Source organism: Peromyscus leucopus, chromosome 19 (assembly GCF_004664715.2).
Source record: "Peromyscus leucopus breed LL Stock chromosome 19, UCI_PerLeu_2.1, whole genome shotgun sequence".
NCBI classification, from domain to species: domain Eukaryota; kingdom Metazoa; phylum Chordata; class Mammalia; order Rodentia; family Cricetidae; genus Peromyscus; species Peromyscus leucopus.
Window position 1 is genome coordinate 1496763 of NC_051079.1, and position 21148 is coordinate 1517910.

The 21148-nt window shown below is 46.3% G+C and overlaps 1 long non-coding RNA gene across 1 annotated transcript; it reads right to left on the reverse strand.

Moving 5' to 3' along the window:
* Positions 1-625: 625 nt before the first annotated feature.
* On the reverse strand, positions 626-19414 carry LOC119086241. The gene is made up of 3 exons (XR_005089464.1): positions 18895-19414; positions 3145-3526; positions 626-931 (listed from the first exon to the last, which is right to left on the reverse strand). It is a non-coding gene; the product is annotated as an uncharacterized LOC119086241 (long non-coding RNA).
* Positions 19415-21148: the final 1734 nt, after the last annotated feature.

Here is a 21148-nt window from a genome sequence, read left to right on the forward strand (position 1 = left end):
AGAGTCCCAAGATTCAGTAACTCTGAGATCATTCCCCTAAGCAGCAGAGCTGGAATTCCAGCCCGGGCTGCCATCGTTGGTACACAAATGGGTTGTCTTCTATCAACATGTTCTTCCATAAAAAAGAGGAGCGAGGGAGGGAGGAAGGGGGGGTAGAAGGTATGAAGGGTGCTGGGGGGGGTGCCCAAAGGATGTCATCCACAATATTAACTTTTCCAAAAGTATTTAAAAAAGAAAAAAAGGATAAAAGTTTTTTGCTAGTTAGCTTTTCTATTCCTTTTCCTATGAATATTGACCCCTTTCTCCCATTATACCTTACAAAATACTTTGCCAGTATTTCATAGAAATTTCTATTAAGTGGCCATCTGTGGCAGAACCTTCTAGGTCTTGGGAATAGTTGGCTGCTTCCAGAAGGCTCTGGAAGGCAAGGCTGTCTGGTATTGGTAGAAGAGCCTTGGTGGGAACAATGTTTTCATTTTCAAGTTGCATCCACAACAGGTCCATCAAGTTGCCTGGAGACTGAAAAAGTAAAATAAAAAGACAGGCTTGGTGGCACACCACTGTCATCCCAGCAGGCACTTACTCAGGGGTAGAGGCGTAGGGATTAAGAGCTCAAGGTTAGCACGAGCTACATAGTGACTCTGAGGCTAGCCTGGGTTACATGAGACCCTGTCTCGAAACAGTACAAAATAAACAGAATCGAGAGGCTACAGACTCACCCGATACAACACGCTGTGAGCCAGTTAGGAGATTGTTGTAGTGGGTTCGGCTCCTTGCTCACTGAAGGACTTAGAGTGTCAGAGGGGCTGAGCAGCTGCCATGAACCTGGTGGGGTCACGTTTGGATGGACAGCAGCCCTTTGTGGTGTGCCACGGCTTGAAGGAGGAGGCTGGCTTCCTCCCTTGGGTTTAGCTTCACGGTTTGCCATCATCTATGGGCAACACAGTAAAAACACTGCTTCAGGTCTCAGTGCAGGCTAAAACTGAAACATACCATTGAGGCCACCTGGTGAAGGACTTTGTCTCAGCACCAAGCATCTGTTTCTCAAGCAGACCTTCCAGAAGGGTTAGCGTATGTAAAGCAGGAGTTAGAAAGATGAGATGTGGTATCTGCCTGGGATTTGGAGGATGTATAGGCAAAGGGGTAGCCTACCTTGGAGACCAAGCTGGAGGAAAATGTGGGGATCTCTTCTTTATTTCATCCACAGTGTGTGCACTGTGCCATGCAGGACAGGAGAGCCCTCTGTGGGGTCTTAGAGGGGCCAGTATGACAGAACCGTTTGCTTAATTACAGTTACTTGTTTTGCCTACTTGCATGCCTGAGCAACACATGTTTGCCTGATGCCCAATGAGACCAGAAGAGGGGGATCAGATCCTCTGGAACTGGAGCTACAGACTGCTGTAAGTTGCTATGCAAGTGCTGGGAACCAAACCTTGACCCTCTAAAGAGCAGTGTCTTAGTCACTGTTCTATGGCTGTAAGGAGCCAGTGCTCGGAGCCACTGAGCCATCTCTTCAGCCTCATCACTTATATTTAAGAGTGGTTTTGGGAGCCAGACCCACGTGGTGGTACACACCTGTAACCCTGGTACTTGAGAAATGGAGAGGTAGAAGAATCAGGAGTTCAGGATCATCCTCAGCTACATGAGTTTGAGGCTAGGTGATAGCAGATCTCCAAGAATAACTGCATACACACACACAGAGAGACAGACACACAGACAGAAACAGACAGACAGACAGACACACACAATTCAAGACCCAAGAGTTTGAAGTTCATAGCAAGATTGAGAAAAAGGCACCAGAGTTTTCCTATGCCCCCCATTTCCTGTGTCCCCCACAATCCTGATCTCTGCCACACTGATCTACTTGTTTTAGATGAGCTACATTGATTGTTTGAAGTTGTTCTTTGTTTACTTTTACGACCGGGCTCATATGTCCCAGACTGGTCTGGAACTCACTTCAGAGATGATCTTAAGCCTCGGATCCTCCTGCCTCTACTTCCCACAGGCTGGGTTACAGCTGTGCACCAAGCAGCACACCGGTGGGAATTGGGTTTTAATTTATTTTCTTTTCTTTTGAGGCAGTTTCTCTGTGTGACCTGGCTGTCCTGGAACTCACTCTGTAGACCAGGCTAGCCTCGAACTCAGAGACTGGCATGCCTCTGCCTCCTGAGTGCTGGGAGGCATGCACAACCATACCCAGCCTCAATATTTTTTGTTTTGTTTAGTTTTGAAGTACTGAAAATCAGACTGGGCTCTTACACATACTAGGCAACCTACAGCCGGTGCCCAAGATTTCTAATTTTATATTCTTTTTCTTTTACGCTAAAGGTTGTGCTCAGGGCTTTGCGCCCTGCTAGGCAGATGACCTCCCACTGAGCTGTATACAGTCTAATCAAATCCTAAAGTTTCTTTTTGGCCTTTTTGGCCTGTCATGGTGGTATTGAGTGCCCATAATCCCAGCACTTGGGAGGTAGAAGCAGAAGGATCAGGAGTTCAAGATCATTCTCACATACTTGAGAGTTTCAGGCTAGCCTGGGCTATCTGAGACACTTTCTCATAAACAAAACAAAGCACAGTGGCACATGGCTTAATCCCAGCCCTTGGAAGACAGAGGATGATCTCCGAGTCCGAGGCTAGCTCCGTCTGTAGAGCAAGTCCAAGGACAGCCACCGGTGCACAGAGAAACCCTGTGGGGAGGGCGGAGGAGGGGAGCATTTTATTTGTTTAGTGTGAGTTGTGTATGCATGAGTGTGGAGGTGAGGGGGCCTATGGATATGCATGAGGTTTCTTGCCTGAGAGAGGATCTCTTCCTGAGCCTGAAGTTGGCTGGTGGGCGGGCTCTTGGGGTCCTCAGTGCCAGAGTTACAGGCATACAGGAAGCCATTCCGAGCTGTTTTGGTGGGCTTGGGAGAGTCAATTTCAGGTCCTTATGCTTGCAGGGGACCTTGTGCCTACCCCTTGAACCATCTCCCCAAGCCCCACCATTTTATTTTTAAAATCAAAGGTCGATAAACTATCCTCAGGCGAAAATATCCCAGGTAAGAAGGAGTTGGGATTCCACTTGCCCCTGTGCAGAACCAAGTGCTTAAGACGTCACTTTGTTTTGGGAAGGAAGTGATGAGCCCTGCTCAGCCCCCTTGTCACCTTGAAGAAGTCATCCTTGTGTTTCTCAGAGCCACACAAGCAATGCACAGCATGAAGGTGAGCTTCAGGCTTCTGCAGCTGCCCCCGGGGCAGATTGGCTTCAAACTAAGACCATTTCACAAAAGCGCAGAGTTTTATGTTAGAAATCTCAGGTGGAAAAGACTCCTTTTATCTGGCGGAACGTCTTCTCTCCCTGGACAGGCCTTTCATTTCTATTCCTCAGCCAGGGAAGGAAGTTTGAACCTGTGCAGACAGAAAATAAGGGCGGGTTTGCCCGTGGTCCAGGAGCGCTCCGAATTCCCTTTATTGAGGTCCTTGGCACGGGTGGTAAAATGAGCAGCGAGACGTGGAGGGCTGGGCCCCCGGAGCGGAGTCGAAACTGCTGGAAGATGCAAATTGATAAATAAACATTAAAACAATGAGGTAATCCTTTCACAAAGGACAAATCGCTAATCTAACCTCAGCGCCAGGAAGCCCGCCTCTGGGGAACAAAGGCGGCTTTCATTGCCTGTGTTTTATTTGTAAACTGGCAGCAGCCGGTCAGTTAAATGGATTTAGTCTCACCTGCCTCCAAGGGGGAAGCGGGTGGCAGGTAATCCTCTCTTGCTCCAAACGTCTCAGGGAATGGGTCACCTGATCTGACCAGGAAAGGCCTTGGAAGCTGGGCCAGATTTTAGCCACTTTAGAGAACAGCCAAGTTGTTCATCAACAATAGGACCAGTGTGTGAGGAGAAGGGCTGGGGGGGGGGGGGGCAAGCCTTCCCGGTTAGACTAACGCGAGGCCTCGGGTTCTGTGTTCCAGGGTCTGAAAGGGCCTTCTCCTGGGAAAGGGGGTTGTCCATGCCCCTCTAGTGGCTCCCCAAGGTCAGGGTGACTGTCACCCTGGCTCCTTGCTGTGGGCACTCTAGGGCTCCCCCTACGCTCTTGCTTGTCCCCTGTCTCCACCGCTTCCCAGGGCTGTCACTCCCCTCAAGGTGTGAGAGGAGAGGACAGAGTCTGGCGAGGAGGTGACGCACGGATGGCGGTTGTCAAAAGTTAATCACCTCAGCCACCGCAGATAAGTGCTAGGCTCTGTGGCCTTCGGCCTGCTTTCCTCTCCACTTGCCACCCATCACCCCACTTCCTCCACCTGGAAAATCAGGGTGTTCTGGCGGGGTGAAGGGCAAGGCGGCTCCACAAGGGCTGCCCAGGACTGTATTTCTGTCTTCAGTCGACCCCTGCTGGGGTTCCAGACGCAGTCCCAGCTGCTGGGTCCCTGGACCCAGAGAGTGGCTTAAGCTGGTGAAGGTGTTTGCACCGACCTCATTTCTATACTCCTGAAAGTTGTTGGTTGTCCTCTGACCTCTGTGCACATGTGCGTGGCCACACACACACACACACACACACACACACACACACACACGAAGAAGGCAATGTCTTTTTCTGTACCCTTGTCTGTACCTGAGACACAGGACACCCTAACTATCTGACTGACATCCTGGAAATCTCAACGACAACTCCAAGGCCACCAAGTCGTACTTGATCTCCCAGGTGAGGAGCTCAGCTGGCGTTTATTGGCTTGGTTTGGTCCTGTCCCCTCTCCTTGCTCCTGCTGGCTGGGGGAGCATCCGTGAGTCCACCTTGGAGAGCTTCTCTATTGATAGTAGGAGCAGCACTGCTTCTGCACCCACACATCCCTAAAACTGCCCTCATCCTGGGCACAGCCACCCCCACTCTCCACCTTAGTGGAGTGTTGGGCGGACTGACCTCTGTCGTGGGTCCTGTCTCCCTCGCTTGCCCAACCCTTCACTGTGCAAGTGCTTCTCAGGCCCCTCTGCTGGGTCCCGCGTGGGAAGTCACCCCTGCGTGGGAAGTCCCTCTCGGTGGCCCCTAGGCCTCCTTCAGAACGGTGATAGAACTTCCTGAGGCCTTACCTCTGCATCAGCCTCTGCTCCAAACACAGCACTCTCCTTTACCCTGCTCCTCCACACTTCTCTAAAGCCTCAGCTTTATGTATTTATCCACTCACTGCACTGTGTACAGTTTGTATCTCCTCCATCACGCTCTACCTTATTCTAGGGGTTGCAGGCACACAAGGTCACATGCAGCTTCTATGTGGGAGCTGAGGATTTGAACTTGGGTCTTTTCACTTTTACAGTAAGCACCGGGTCATCTCCCCTAGCTTTATATTTATTTATTTATTTATTTATTTATTTATTTATTTATTTATTTATTATTTTCAGACATATTTATTCATGTAGCCCAGGCTGGCCTTGAACTTGCTACATAGCTGAGGATGGCCCTGCATGTCTGGTCCTGTCGTCATCTCCAGAGCGCTGGGATTATGGGCACATACCAGTATGCTTGACTTATAGAACCCAGGGTTTCATGCATGCTACTGCATACTAACTGAGCTACAGCCCCAGCCTGGAAGTTTTAATTACCTTACACCGTATAGATTTATGGATCCTCTCTTCAGTTCAGATAGAGACCATATCCACGCGTTTAGAAGCCACGCCAGTGCCTAGCACACAGTAGGTGCCTAGTCAATATTTTTTGAAAGAGTGAAACATAACAACCGTTTTATAGAGGAGGAGAGGAGGCTTAGCAAGGCCAAGAAAAGGACTCAGGTCACAGTAGGTGTCTCTGGGGGGTTAGAACTCAAACCTCTCTGACCTCAAGCCTGGGACACCCACCTGCTGCAGGGACCACATTCCTCCAACATTGTTCTCAGTATCAATTTTTTGCTCAAGTATGTGGGAGGTTCCCATTATTCATTGTGTCTGCTCTGAAATCTTGTCTGATTTGCAGGGTGAGACACCGATGTGCCTCGGGAGCTGCCTTTTACCATAGAATTTAAAGTGAAGATAGGCCGTTCAGGTCAGATTACGCACGGCATGTTTCCATTGTCTGAATTCGCTCAGCTGCTGGGTGTGCTGCTCTAGACCCACATCCTGGATTCAAATTCTGCTCGTAGCAGGGCCTGGGGCCGCCCTCTTTTGTCTTCATTCAAACCTGATGCACTCTCCCAAACTTTAACCTTATTAACAATTGCATGCAAATATGCGCCGGACTTAGGAATGTGATGCAAATGTTAGTCTCAAGGCTGGGGAATGACAGGCGTTTTCTGAACCCACTTGTCTAAACTGTCGCAGAGGCTAATCTCACTCTTTTTAATTGTCAGTCAGTTATAGTTAGGAATTGACGTAGGGTCATTGGGGAAATGAAAATCATAACCAAAGTAGATGTCACTGCATATCTATTAGGACAGTTATGACAAACAGCAGAAACAGCGATGGGAAAAACATCCTGGAGAGGACGTAGAGGAATCAGAACCCGTGAAGTTGCTAGTGGGAGTATGAAGTGTGGCAGACACTATGAAAACCTGTATGACCACTTCTCAAACAATTTAAACACAGAAATAGCATGTGTTCTAGCAATCTGTGTATATATTCAGAATAGTTAAAAAAAAAAAAAGAAAGCAAGAGAAAGAGAGAAAGAGGCACATTTAAAAGCAGCATCACTTACAATGACCAAAAGATGGAAACAACCCAAATTCGTCTACAGATGAATGAATCTATGGGGTGTAAATGTACACTTGTAATGGACTATTACTAAGTACTACAAGGAATGAAATTTTGGTACATAAATAAAAACCCTAACATTATGCCAAGTGAAATAGCCACAAAATAACTACTATTCTGAGTTCACTTATATGAGATACCTTGAATAGGCAAATTCAGAGACAGAAAGTAAACCTAGCTTCCCAAGAGCTTGGAGGAAATTATTACTTAATGGCTACATAGTGTCAGTTTGATATTATGAAGAATTCTGGAGAATGATGACTGTCGTTCACTGATAATGAAGATCACACACAATGTGACTATTACTGATACCACTGGGTTGTATACTAATGATAGAAACTGCTGAATTTAATGTTCAATAAATGCACCTGAAATGAATAAAAAGATTTATTTTATTATTTATTTTATGTATATGTGTCTGTCCAAGTGTACATATGTGCACCAAGTACATGCAGCTGCCTGAGGAGGTCAGAAGAGGGCCTCAGATTCCCTAGAGCTGGTGTTACAGGTGGTTGTGAACTACCTCACATGGGTGCTGGGAACTGAACCTAGGTCCTTTACTCTGAACCACTGAGCAGCTCCATGTTCAGTATAGTTTACTACAATAAAAAAATGATAGCCTACACACACACACATACACACACACACACACACACACACACACACACACACACACACGAGGTAAGGTCTCATATAGCTGAGGCAAGCCTCAAACTCACAATACAGCTGAGAATGACCTTGAATTTCTATTTTCCTCACTCCCAGGTTTGATGATTCTAAGCCTGTATCACAACACCTTGTTTCTTATGTGTTGCTGGGGATGAAAACCAGGGCTTTGTGTGTGCTGGACAAGCATTCTACCGATCTTGCACACGGTCACACACCTGAGCAATCTGAGGGCAGGTACTGTTGGGATGCACCTGTCTGTAGCATCCTGTGCTGCTTTAGTCTAATCTACCAGTCACTGCATCCACTTGTGCACTGTGGAACATGTGTACCTGTGCTTGCTCACAGAGGTGTGAACATACACTAAAAGATGTGTGTGTGTGTGTGTGTGTGTGTGTGTGTGTGCGTGGAGCGCGCGCGCATGTGTGTGAAAGAAACCCCATTTAAAGAGCAGCTATTGCCCGAAACAGTCCCTTTCTGTGTTCGGTGCTAGCCCTAGCCATGGATCCACATTCTTCAACTGTTTGTTCAGTGAGTTTTAGGTCATAGCTGGCCTGGAGCCCAAGCTCTCTTTTCCATGAAGGTGGTGAGGGTAACAGTGGTGTCCTCATTCATCCGATGTCAGCAGAAGCTGGAAAGCATTTACAGGCCACCAGCAGTTGACCTGCCACCCAGGCCACTTGGGCCTTTCATCCCTGTGCACTAACTCCAGAAAGTGAACTTACACACATCACAGGGAGCCACAGTGGGGTCCTGAAGAGGACAGATGTGAAGCAAAGCTGTACGCAGACTGTCAGCTGATGAGCAGCCTGCAGATGGGTAGGTGTTTCCAGTTACAGCTGAGCTCTGGGGACCAGATCAGGAGGGGAAAAGAAGGGAGGCCATTTTTAAACTTCTCCCCTTTACAGGTGATACCATGACTGCCGAGGATAAAAATGGCTTTGAATTCTGCCTCCCCTCATCTGTGAAAGGCAATGGTTCCCTGCGCTTTTACAGAGTGTTCTAAGCCTGCCTGTCACATGTAAGTACCCGAGAGCCCAGGCTCAGCATCACCTCTGAAGACGGGCATTTTACTGTTATTTATTTATTTTTATTTTATTTTTTTGCAGATGACATTGTCTCATTCTGTAGCCCAGTTTGGCTTGGAACTTACTATGTAGACCAGTCTAGCCTCCCTCAAATTCATGGTGATTCTCCTGCCTCATCTTTTCACAGCTGCAATGACAGATGTGAGCCATCTTGCCTAGCATTCCCCCGGAAATAGGTACAAGAAAGGCCTGGGGTTCCTTTGCCGTTGACATCTTCCACACTCAGGACACAATGCTGCTTTGCACTCTGTGGCTCACGTCCCCTATCAGGGAGTCACAGACTTGTGACTGTGTCTCCCCAGAGTAAAAGCACCCACGGGGAGGTTAATGGATTGCAACATGTTCTGGACAATGGTTCTCAACATGGGAGTCTCCACCCCTTTGAGGATCCAATGGCCCTTTCACGGGAGTTGCACATCAGATATCCTGCATATTAGATATTTGCATTATGATTCATAACAGCAGCAGAATTACAGTTATGATGTAGCATCAAAAGTAATTTTATGGTTGGGGTCACCACACCATGAGGAACTGTATTAAAGGGCTGCAGTGTTAGGAAGGTTGAGAACCACCACTCTAGGGAGAGAAGTACATTTGTATTAGTTTCTTGTTGCCTCTGCAGCAAATTGGAAGTCATAAACTCAGTGGTTGAGAGCACTGCAAGTCTATCATGTGGAAATGTTAAGTCCTAAGACAAGGTGCGGCCAGAGAGGCTCTGGCCTCCGCACTGTAGAAGGCATCTGCATCCCTGGGCCCCTGACTGTCCAGCATCTTCAGGCCTTTCTCTGTCTCTGTGGCTGGTTTTGGATTTCGGATCTCTGTTCTCCATCATTTCTCCTTTTCTGATTTTGCCCTCTGGACTCATCCTGCAGAGGGCGCCGTGAGTCCATCAGTCCCATATAATCTGGGATGTTTCCGGTTTAGAATCATCTGCCCTTGATCAGTTAAGCAACGTATTCACAGATTTCAGGAACCAGAATGTCCAAGTCATCAGGGGTCACTATTCTACCACAGCCATTTCATCTTTTAACTAATCATTATTTTTATTCCTTTAAAATTGATTTATTTAGGGGCTGGAGAGATGGCTCAGCAGTTAAGGGCACTGGTTGCTCTTCCAGAGGTCCAGGGTCTGATTCCCAGCACCCGAATGGCAGCTTCCAACTGTCTATAACTTCAGCTCCCGGAGGTCAACACTCTCTTCTGGCCTCCACTGGCATCAGGCACACAGGTGTTACACATACAGACACACAGGCAAGACAGTCAGACACATAAATTAAAAAACAAAGCCGGCGATGGCGGTGGCGGCCACCACCCTTCTCCCTCCTTCTCCCCACCTTGCCTGTATGTGTGTCTGTCTGTCTCTGTCCCCTCCCCTGACTCCCACCTTCAATGACTGATATATCAAAATGGCCCTTGATAAATGAAAGCACCTTGATCCTGGGCCTTTTCTGCCTCTAGAACTGTGAATATTACATTTTTACTTATTATAAATTACATAGTCTCAGGTGTTCTGTTATAATAGTGCACAGTAGTCTAAGATAATGAGCATACTCACACAGAGGATTAAACAGAAATATAGACAGTAATGAGTGTTAATTATAATATGCTTTATTTTTGTCATATCATCATTATGTGCCTGTTTATGCAGTAGTGTGTTTCATAACTTTCAAGTACTTGGATATGTTTCTGTTATATTTTCTAATCTGATTCTATGATCATTAGAGAAAATGCTTTATATGGATTCAGTTCTTCTCATCTCTTTTCTTTCTTCCCTATATTTAGAAATCTTTTTAAAAATTAATTTTGAGCTCTTTATAGATTTGCATGCAGTTGTATGCAATAGCACATGAAGAATCCATCTACCTGTTAATAGCGGAATTATGTCCCTCCCAAGTTCATATTTGACTCTTACCACCCTTTATCTTTGAATGTGAGAGATTGGCCTTTCGAGTAGACAGTTCCTTATCCAAAGTGACATGTGTCCTTACAAAAAATGGGAAACTTGGGGCTGGTGAAATGGTTCAGCAGGTCAAGGAGATGCTGCTGAAATGATGACGTGGAACCACAAGGTTTCAGAAGAGAACCAGCTCCTGGGGCGGAGTGATGGCTGAGGAATGAGGCAAGCTCTCCATCACGGCAGGCAGAACTAGTCAATTCTCCGAAGCCCTTGACTTGGGGCTTCCAGACGCCGGACAGTGAGAGATAAACTGTCATTGTGTAAGTCACTCAGTGGGTGTGTCACTTTGTTATGGTGGCCCTGGCAACCTTATACAAAAGCCTTCACGAAGCTCCCCTTGATGGTGGCATCATGCATAATTAGAGAGCAGTGTCAGCCAAGGAACTGACACTGTCTCGGTCTCAATCTATCGACCTTTCGCGAGTGTTGTGTGTGTTTGTACTTTCTTGGTGAGCTCTTCCTAATGCATGGTCAACTGTTAGGAAGAATCTGTGGCTCCTTCTGGCTGTGGCCACTGCCTCCCCTCCCCTTTAACTGTCTGCCATTCGTCTGTGTGAGAAGACTCTCAGGGTATGGCTGCTCTGTTCATTCAGCAGTATTCTCTTGGGATCTATCAATAGTTCATTCCTTGATTTCCTTTTAGTGTCCTAAGGTATAGTTGGTTAAAAGACATTTAGGTAGTTTCTGTTTGGAGCTGTCACGAATACCACTGCTGTAAACATTCATGCCCAAGCTTTATATCTATTGTGGTTTTCTTTTTACTTATTTATTTACTCATTGATTGGTTGGTTCAGTGTGTGTGTTGTGTTGTGTATGTGTGGTATATGTGTAAGTGTGAGCATGTGTGCATGCACATGTATGAGTGTGTCTGTCTGTGTGTGTGTTGGCCACGGGCCTATCTCAGGTGTCTCCCCTTGATGACTCTCCAGTATTTTTTTTTTCTTTTTGAGGTAGGGTCTCTCCCTGAGCCTGAAGCTCCTCCACTGGGCGAGGCTGGCTGCCACTGAGCTTCATATGGGCCACCATGCCTGGTTAAAACATTATTTTAGATTTATTTTTATGTTTTACTTTATGTATATGTGTTTTGCCTGCATGTATGTATGTATGTATGTATGTATGTAAACCAAATGCGGGTCTGATGCTCAGGGGGGTCAGAAAGGGCATTAGATTCCCCATAACTGGAATTGTGAGCCACCATGAGGGGGCTGGGAACCACACCCAGGGGTTCTGTAAGAGCAGCAAGTGCTCTTAACTGCTGAACTATCTCTGCAGTCACGGGTCTGGCTTAGGTGGGTTCTGGGGATCTAAACTCATGCTGCTGAGGCAGGCACTTTGCCCACTGAGACATCTCCCTAGCCTACTGTGATGATTTTATTTCCTTGTAGACTATTATTAGAGGTTGTCTTAAACATTAAAAAACTACTCTTTTCTGTCCCACAAGGATTTATGGAGCCTGGAGGATGTAGAAACCTCACTGTGGCCCAGGGTCCTCTCTGTCTTGTACACTGTGCATTTGTCTTAACACCAGACAAGCTCACCAGCTTGTCCATGTTCCTCCCAGCTGTTATGGCTTCTGATGGGATATTTAGATCTAAGGGAAGTGTCAAATCTTTAGTCTGAAGTGCTGTGTTTTCTAATTATTTTCTCTAAAAGAATTTAATGTTGTTTGGGGTTTGCTAAATTTCTCAAATCTGTAGGTCTTCTGTGTTTCACTGGAATCAGAGTTTTCTGTCACTATTTTGTCTATTGGTTTTTCCTCACGGCATCCTTTTTCCCTTGACCTCTCACACCCTGATGACAAGTGTGGACTTTTGTGGAATATTTGCTTACACTTTGCCAAGACACCTTCTGATTGGCTTAGTAAAGACCTGTGTGGCCAATAGTTAGGCAGGAAGAGGCTAGGAGGGACTTCTGTGACAGAGAGGACTCTGTCTCCATGTCATTATTTGGGAGCTGGTGGGACAGAGAAAGACTCATTAAGGTAAACTTCTGTGGTGCATTTCAGGGTCCCAGAATCTTGTTGGTCTTCCCACCACCATATATATATTGCTGTTTAGCTGGAGACCTTGTTTTTCTATCTTCAAGCTCATTGATTCATTCCTCCATTATCAGTGAGTATGTGCTTGTGTGTGTATATATATATATATATATATATTTGCTTGTTTTTTTGAGACAGGGTTTCTCTGTGTAGCTTTGGAGCCTGTCCTGGATCTTACTCTGTAGACCAGGCTGGCTTCAAACTCACAGAGATCCACCTGCCTCTGCCTCCTGAGTACTGGGATTAAAGGTGTGCACCACCACACCCGACTGAGTTTCAATATATTAACCATGGTATTTTTCAGCTCTAAAACTTCCAGTTTGGCTGGCAAAATGGCTTAGTGGCTGAGCCAAGCCAGACAACCTGAGTCTGATCTCCAGGACACACAGGGAAAGAAAAGAACCAGCTCCTGAGAATTGTCTTCTGACTACCGTGGTGTGGCAGGGTGCCGTAGATTAGACTCCAAGGCCACAGAACCAAACCGGAACAAACTGGACACCCAGGAAGATGGAGACAGGTGAAATGATGACAAGATTAAACAAACCTTCCACTCAGCTTCCATTTTATTTCACTTTTCGCTTCCTATCTCTTTACTAAGACCTTCTTTCACTGAACGTTGGCCTCACTCTTTGGAGCTTTTATCTTTGTTGTACTTTGCTGTGATTGTATATGGCTCATGTGCTGCAGGGGTGCGTGTGCCGCAGGGGTGCTCATGGAGGATGGAGGGTAATTCTCAGGAGTCGGCCCTTGCCTTCGTCTGAGCCCTTGTCAGGTAATTCCATCTGTAAAATCTTGTATGTATGTTTCAATTTTCCATGCTCTTAGCATGCTAATTAATTTTGCATTGTGTTCTGAACATTTTGAACATTAATATTGTTCATTCCCCAGTGCTGTCTAAATTCTATAATGCAGGTGGCTCTGTGGTGCAATGGATAACATGTTAGACCTCTAAAATCCTGTGGTGGCCTAGAATGAAGTTCAGCTGTAGACTGTAGCTGGATTTGGTTCTCAGCACCACAGACACACAAATCCCATGTAACAACATAGAGGATATGACAAGTAGCCTTTTCAGACACAGACTACAGATTCCATTAGCCTTCTGTGGGTTAGAATTTGTTATTTTTTAAAAAAGACAGGAGCCGGGCAGCAGTGGCACATACCTTTAATCAGAGCCAGGAGGATCTCTGTGAGTTTGAGGCCAGCCTGGTCTATAGAGCGAGATCCAGGACAGGCACCAAAACAACACAGAGAAACCCTGTCTTGAAAAAAACAAAAACAAAAACAGAAAGACAGGATCTCACTCTGTAGCCCAGGCTGGTCTGAAACTCACTATGTCATCCAGGCTGGCCTCAAACTGTGGCAGTCCTCTCACCTCAGTCTCCCAAGCGCTGGGATTCTAAGCACTGGGTACCAGCCACTTCCGCTTTCCTCTTGGGAGGCTGTACAGAACAGTCCTGCGTGCGTGCCACCTAGTGGTCAACCTGGGAGGTCATCTCAAAGATCTTGGTACGCATGTACTTAGGGCCTGATTAACAAAGTTGTCGTCTGTGAATCCCTTCCCAGCAGCCACTTTCCCAAATTCTCCTTTTAACGTCCCAATTGCTTTCTGGATCCTGGTTTCAGTGCTTCCGTCAGAAGAGCTGTGAAGAAAGCAAGAGATTTCCCCGTCTGCCTGAGCCTCAGGAGACCTCTCTCCCAGAGCCCCGTTTCTTCCTGTAACCTCATATCTACACCAAGCAGCTTGGAAGCTGAAAATCTACTAAATCTGCCAGAGGTTCTGGGTGGCTTTGATTCTACGCCTCCTTCCCAAATTACAAGCTACTAAATACTTAAAGTGTGTGCACACAGCATGCCATGATGAGTGTGTGGAGGCCAGAGGCCAGCGTGCAGGAGTTGGTTCTCAGCTTCCACAACGTGGGTCTTGGGACTTGAACTCAGGTTATTAGGCTTGTTGACAAGCACCTTTACCCAGTCAGACAACTCTCTGGCCCCATACTGTATGCTTTTCTTTCTTAATTTCTCTCTGTTCCTCCCCCTTCCTTTCCCTCCTCTCCCTCCCCTCCTCCATCTTACACACACACACACACCACACCACCACACACACCCCCCCACACCACACACACCACACACACACACACACACACACACACACACACTTCTGTGCTGGGGATTGAACCCCTGGGTCTTGCCCATGCTAAGCGCTTGCTCTGTCCCTGAACCATACCTCCAGCCTATTATTCACACCGGGCAGCTCTCAGAGCTCTGTTCTCTGCGTTCTGTCCAAGCGCCGGGCTACATTCAATGCACCACCATTGTGAGGATGACTCCTACCTCCCCTGACACTTTGGGCAGAGATCTGAGTCACATGATTAATCTAATCCTAATGCTATTTATCTACACTTGGGCTATTCTTCAAGCCTTTTTAAATTACTCTGTGTTCAGTGCTGTCCTATCCCCTGAAACAGTGGCTCTCAACTGGATTCCTTATGTGTGTGCTCACGTGAAGCAGAGGACAAGCTTGGCTGCTATTCCTCAGATGTCATCCACCTTACTTTTTTGAGAGAAGGTCGATCATTGACCTGGTAGTCACCAAATAGGCTAGCCTGGCTAGCCAGTGAGCACCAGAGACCCACTGTTTCTGCCTCCCCTGCTCTGGGATTATAAGCATGTACCACCATGCCTGGATTTTTTAATGTGGGTTTGTTTCAACTGCTGGGCAAGCACCTTGCTGACTTACGTATCACCCCAGCTGGTCAACTTAACTTCTCTTTGGAAAGAGATATAATACAATCTTAATGTCCAGAATATATTCAGACAAGTTAACATTTAGACTACCTCAGAATCTCCAGAGTGAGGACCTGTAGATGTAACCAACCGTCTTATTAAAATAAGAAACACAGAACCAATGTAAAAGAGAAAGCCAAGAGGTCAGAGCTCAGAGCTAAAATCTTACCTCCTGCGGTGCTCCTACGTCCCCGAAAGAGAGCTACTTCCTGTGTGTTTGTCTTTAAATAGTCTTTCTGTTCTGCCTTCTCATTGGTTGTAAACCCAAACACATGACTGCCCGTCACTGCCTGTAAGTACAGCCATCCAGATCTTAAAGGCGTATGTCTCCAATGCTGGCTGTATCCCTGAATACACAGAGATCTATCTAGCTCTGTCTACCAAGTGCTGGGATTAAAGGCGTGCGCTGCCGCTGCTGCCACCACCGCCATGCTCTTGCTATGGCTCTAATAGCTCTGACCCCAGGCAACTTTATTTATTAACATACAATGAAAATCACATTTCAGTACAAATAAAATACCACCATAAGGACCCAAGCATTGGTAGTTAGGACATAGCTCTGTTGGTAGAGTGCTTGCCTAGCATACATGAAACTCTAGGTTTAATCTCAAGCACCACATAGAATTCAGTGTAGTGGCACATGCTAATAATCGTAGCATCAGGAAGTGGAGTCAGGAGGATCAAAAGTTCAAATTCATCCTAAGTTACATAGTAAGCTAGAGACCAATCTGGGATGTGTGAGACCTGGTCCCCCAAAGAAAAACAAAACAACCCTCTTTACTTAATGCTCTACACCTGCTCTTTCAATAGGACACCCCATTTCTTTAATGTCACCATCCACCAGGCCTCAGTGAGACACCTCAGTTAGCCTGAACTCAGCTCCCAAATCCTTCATGGTTGGACTGGTCTGAATCATCCCATTCCCCTAGTGAGACTTTCCTGGCACCTCCTGGCTCCCAGTGGGGAGTCTAAGGTCCTGAGGACAGCAGGCCCACCTTGCCTCATATGGCCTGGACTTCCTCCCCTAACTTCTCTCTCATCGCCTGAGTGTCTGCCCTCCATAGTCCAAATACACAGAGGTTCCTGAGACACTCCAGGCCCTGTCACTCCTCACTGGGCCTCTTACCAAAGAGCCCAGCCACTGAAATGTTAGCTAGGTCCCCATACCTCCTGAGGCCACTGCTGGCTCCTTGTGTTCTCCAAAAGGACCATAGCATTGTGCCAAGGTCCTCAGACTTCACTAAAACAATCTCTTGGGTGCTTGCCTGTGATTGTAACCTGCAGGAACTGGAGGCAGGAGGACTGTGAGTCTGAAACCAGTCTGGACTCTCTAGGAAGACATGGCCTTAGCAATAACCAACAAAGTCTGATGCATGAGTCTTTCCCACAAGCCTTGGAGCACATTAAAGGTGAGGGCTTACTAATATTTGTCTATCTTATTAATAAGTTTAAATATTTGTGTATCTATTTTTTAAATGTGTGTGTATGTATGTGGGGTACAAAAATGTGGGTGTGTGCTATGGCATATATATGGCAATCCAAGGACATCTTGTCAGTTTGGTGTTTTCCTTCGACCGTGTAGGTTCCAGGTACTGAACTCAGGTTGTCAGGCTTAGTGTGCAAGGTGCCTTTTCACACTGAGCCATGTAGGTGGAGTTTCTCTGTGTTTTGGCAGCTGCTCACAAATAAATGCAGAGACTTAATATTAATCATAAATGTTCAGTCGATAGCTCAGGCTTGTTACTAGCTAACTCTGCTTTTTTTTTTTTTTTTTTTTTTTTGGTTTTTCGAGACAGGGTTTCTACATGTAGTTTTGGTGCCTGTCCTGGATCTCACTCTGTAGAGTAGGCTGGCCTTGAACTCACAGAGATCCGCCTGGCTCTGCTTCCTGAGTGCTGGAATTAAAGGTGTGCGCCACCACTGCCTGACTCTAACTCTTACATTTTAAATTAGCCCATATTTCTTATCTACCCTCTGCCACCTGGCATTACCTTCTTTCAACATGGGCACATTCATTTTGCTTCTCTCTGTGTCTGCTCTCAACTCCTTAGACATCTTCCCAGCATTCTCTCTGCCCTGAAAATTCTGCCTAGCTATTGACCAGTCAGCTTTTTATTAACAATAAGAGCAACACATTTTCACAGTATACAAAAGGATTATTCCACAGCAGAGCCACCTCATTGGTGATCCCAAATTTGTCTTTCTGCAGAAAGACACTGTGCCTAGCTTGGAGCAGATCTTCAATGGCACTCAAGTGTATCAGTGGATATGTACTATGAAAAGCCCTTTTGTGAGATTAGAAAAGTTGGATCTACAAGAATGCTTGCAAAATGAACTGAGATCAACAAAGTTTCTCAGGTAAAAATGACACTGTCATTTTGGGTTCAGGTCAAGATGTCTTTGAGACCAGTTTGCAAGTTTTCTTATCTGAAGGAAAAGGAGACGCCAAGAAAAAACAGCGTCAGTAAAGTCCAACATTATAGGTTGCTGAAGAGGTGTCTCTACTTAGGAAGTGGTCCTCTACAGCAACTTGAACTCAGTCCCCACATGGCCTCTGGCCACTTCATTGTCTTATTTAGAAGTCTCATTGGTGTAGTGGGCAGCTACTCCATAGGAGTGTTTAGAGGACTGAGCAAGTGAATGCATGGGCTAGCATCAGGGCCCAAAGTTAAGAGCCCATTAAATAGTATCCTTGCCATTTTCTGATGATTCAAGGAGTCAGTGGACAGAGTACATCGAGAGAGAGATTTAGACACTTAAGCAGGTGTCTTTATGGTCTCCTGTTTCTTAGAGGACAATGTCTTTGGATCTAGGTCCTAGGTCCAGGGATGGGCTGACAGACCAGTGTCCGCCCCTTGCTCTGAGCCGTAGCTCTTGGCCACAGAGGAGTCTGAGGAGGAGGTCTGCACCATCGCTCTGCAGGGGCTTCTCGCTTCCCACCTCAGTGTCCTCGACTCCTCAAAGAAGAGAGGAAAACTGCAATGTGTTATACCTTGACAGACTCTAGTCACCAAGGACATTGTAAAAATAAAATTGGGGAGATTAAAAAAGAAGAAGTTGGGAGATGGGTGCACACTTTTAATCTGAGCAATTGGGAAGCAGATGCAGGTGGATCTCTGTGAGTTTGAAGCCATCATGGGGTATACAGTGAGACCCTGTCTACCACCCTCAAAACAAACAAACAAATGAACAACAAAAAACCAAAACAACAACAAAAACCAAGAAAAATGCTCACAGACTCTAGAGCTGCATCTTCTAGGCTGTGTTGACAGAAATCCCCAGGCCTCTAGACGGCCACTCAGTCACAAAGATCACCAACTTACATTTTTTGTAACACAGCAATGACATTACTTCTGATGCCATTCTGTCCACTACTTTTAGCTTTTCACTAGCTGTAAGTATGTTCTCTGAACCGTACATGATTCCACAAAGGGACAGAAACAGGAGAGACACTTCCACAATGAAAAGCCAAAACCAGCTCTCAAATTCTGCCCTCTGACTTCCACATGTATGCCATGGCATGCCCAGGCCCACAGCCACATGCTCCTCAAGCACACATAAAATAATATGGTTTTGAAAACCAAAATGAATAAAAATCTATCTGCCTCAATAGGAGTGAAAAGAGAGAAGGAAATCAGAATTTATTGCTCTTACCTGTAGTAAGGAGATCATTTTCTATATCTTCTCATTCAATCCTTGACAAAAAGTTCTTCAGGAAACCATTCTCAGTCTTACAGGAGAGTAAGTGGAAACTCATAAGACGAAATGACTTGCCAGGGTCACTACCTAACAAGAGGCAAAACTGATGGGCGTTTCAACCAGCCAGTCTGAAGGGCATCTCCCACGTAGCAACAGCTCGCAGCAGAAGCACTCAGCTCTTAACTTTCTCAGTCTTCTGCTTGTCTGTCTCTAGCTCTCTCCACTCCCTCCTTCCCCACCCTCTCCTTCCTGTGTGCTTCTCTTCTTCCCTTTCCGGCTTGGAATTCCCTAACTACCAGTCAGCTGTGTAGCCTCAGGAATTCAAGAGGCACAGAGTACACACCATCGTGGAGCACATCTGTAATCCCTGAACTCAGGAGACAGAAGCAGGAAGGCTGTGCATTTAAGGCCAGCCTGGACCACACACTGAGACCCTGGCTAGTGTCTGTCAGCTCCACTTTAATGGGCATCTGAATGTGTGTTCACGAAGGGGGGATGTGGAGGGAGGCACACAGCTAGACTGCAAGTTAGCAGGTCAGTCACAAGTTACATCTCCTTCTGTGCCAGGGACATTATAAGATAACCAGACGCATAGATAATGAAGGCACGGATGAATTGGATCTGGCTCTGTTATAATGCGAAGCTGGCCTGTGTCGTGGGTGAGACATTCCTGAAGCATACGGTAACTTCGAGTGAGAAGCATGCAGCAGGACGTGTGGATTCCCATCAGCTGTGCCAAGAATGCATGGCTGGTGCTAGAGACACATGCCACTCCCTGTCGGCCTCTGCCATTTCCTGTCTTTTCTCCAGGACCATTTTAGCATTGGCTCGGATGCTTTGAGGGAAGGGGACTTTCCACCCACAGGGGCTCTGAGAATTGCAATGATGTGTTTAGAGGTCTTATTTGAAACTGAACAGCAGTGTGCCTGACATCTGGATCATCTTCCTTCGTGGCCTTGGACAAACCAGTGTCTTGAGAGTGCAGTAGAGCTGGGTATGGTGGCTCATATCTGAAATCCCACTATTTGGGAGCCTGAGGCAGAAGGCTGTCCATGAATACTAGGTCAGCCTAAGCTACATAGTGAGTTTCATGCCAGCCTGAACTATAAAGTGGGATTCTGTTTCAACCAAACCAAACCAAATCAACCCAAAAAACAAACAAACAAAAAAAAAACCCCACATAATTTCCAGTAGTCATATTGTAAAAATAAAAAGTAACAAACCGAATCAATTTTTGTTTTGTTTTTTGATTTTTTGAACCAGGGTTTCTCTGTGTAGCCCTGGCTGTCCTGGAACTCGCTCTGTAGACCAAGCTGGCCTCGAACTCACAGAGATCTGCCTGCCTCTATCTCATGAGTGCTGGGATCAAAGGTGTGCGCTACCGCCACCAGGCAAACAAAATCAATTTTAATACTGTAAACTATTTTATCTTACCCACTGTATCTAAGGTATTATTTTGGCATGTAGCTGATATAAAAATTATTGAGGCCTGCTGCACTCTGTTTTAAATATTTCTTGCTTTTTTTTTCATACACTTAAAATGTTTCTTAAATCCAACATGAATTTTATGTTTTAAGTGCTTCTCTATTGAACTGTTACGTTTTAAGTACATTTAATCTCACATGGAGCTGGTAGTGACCTCACTGGATGGCACATGTCTGTCACATGAGGTATCGGATGGGGCCTAGGAGGAGGTAGGTGTCCATGCCTAGAGCACATTCTAAGGAAGGACATGATGATGACGGAAAGCCTCAGCTGCACACATTGTTCACAAATCTTCACTGCTGGTCACCGCAGCATGCCCTTCCAGTCCTCACTGAACAGTTCCTCAGACACACAGGCTTAAGCTTTGGGGCCTGGGACCCCGCTGTGTCTGCCAGGAGAACGCTCTCTTCCACAGATATCTGCATGACGTCACTGCTGAGTGCCTTGACAGGCCCTTTGGAAAGGGTTTGTATTCATCTTGCCAGCTTCTGGACCTTGTATCAAAGGCTAGGCGTAGTGGTACACACTTGTAATCCCAGGACTCAAAAGGCTGAGGCATGGGAATTGTGAGGGTGAGGCCAGCCTGTGCTACACGGGGAGCCTGTCTGGGAGAGAGGGGGGAGGGAGGGGATGTATTTGGAACTAGAGAGATGGCTCAGCAGTGAAGAGCATTCCCTGCTCTTCCAGGGAATCTGAGGTCAGGTCCCAGCATTCCTATTGGGTG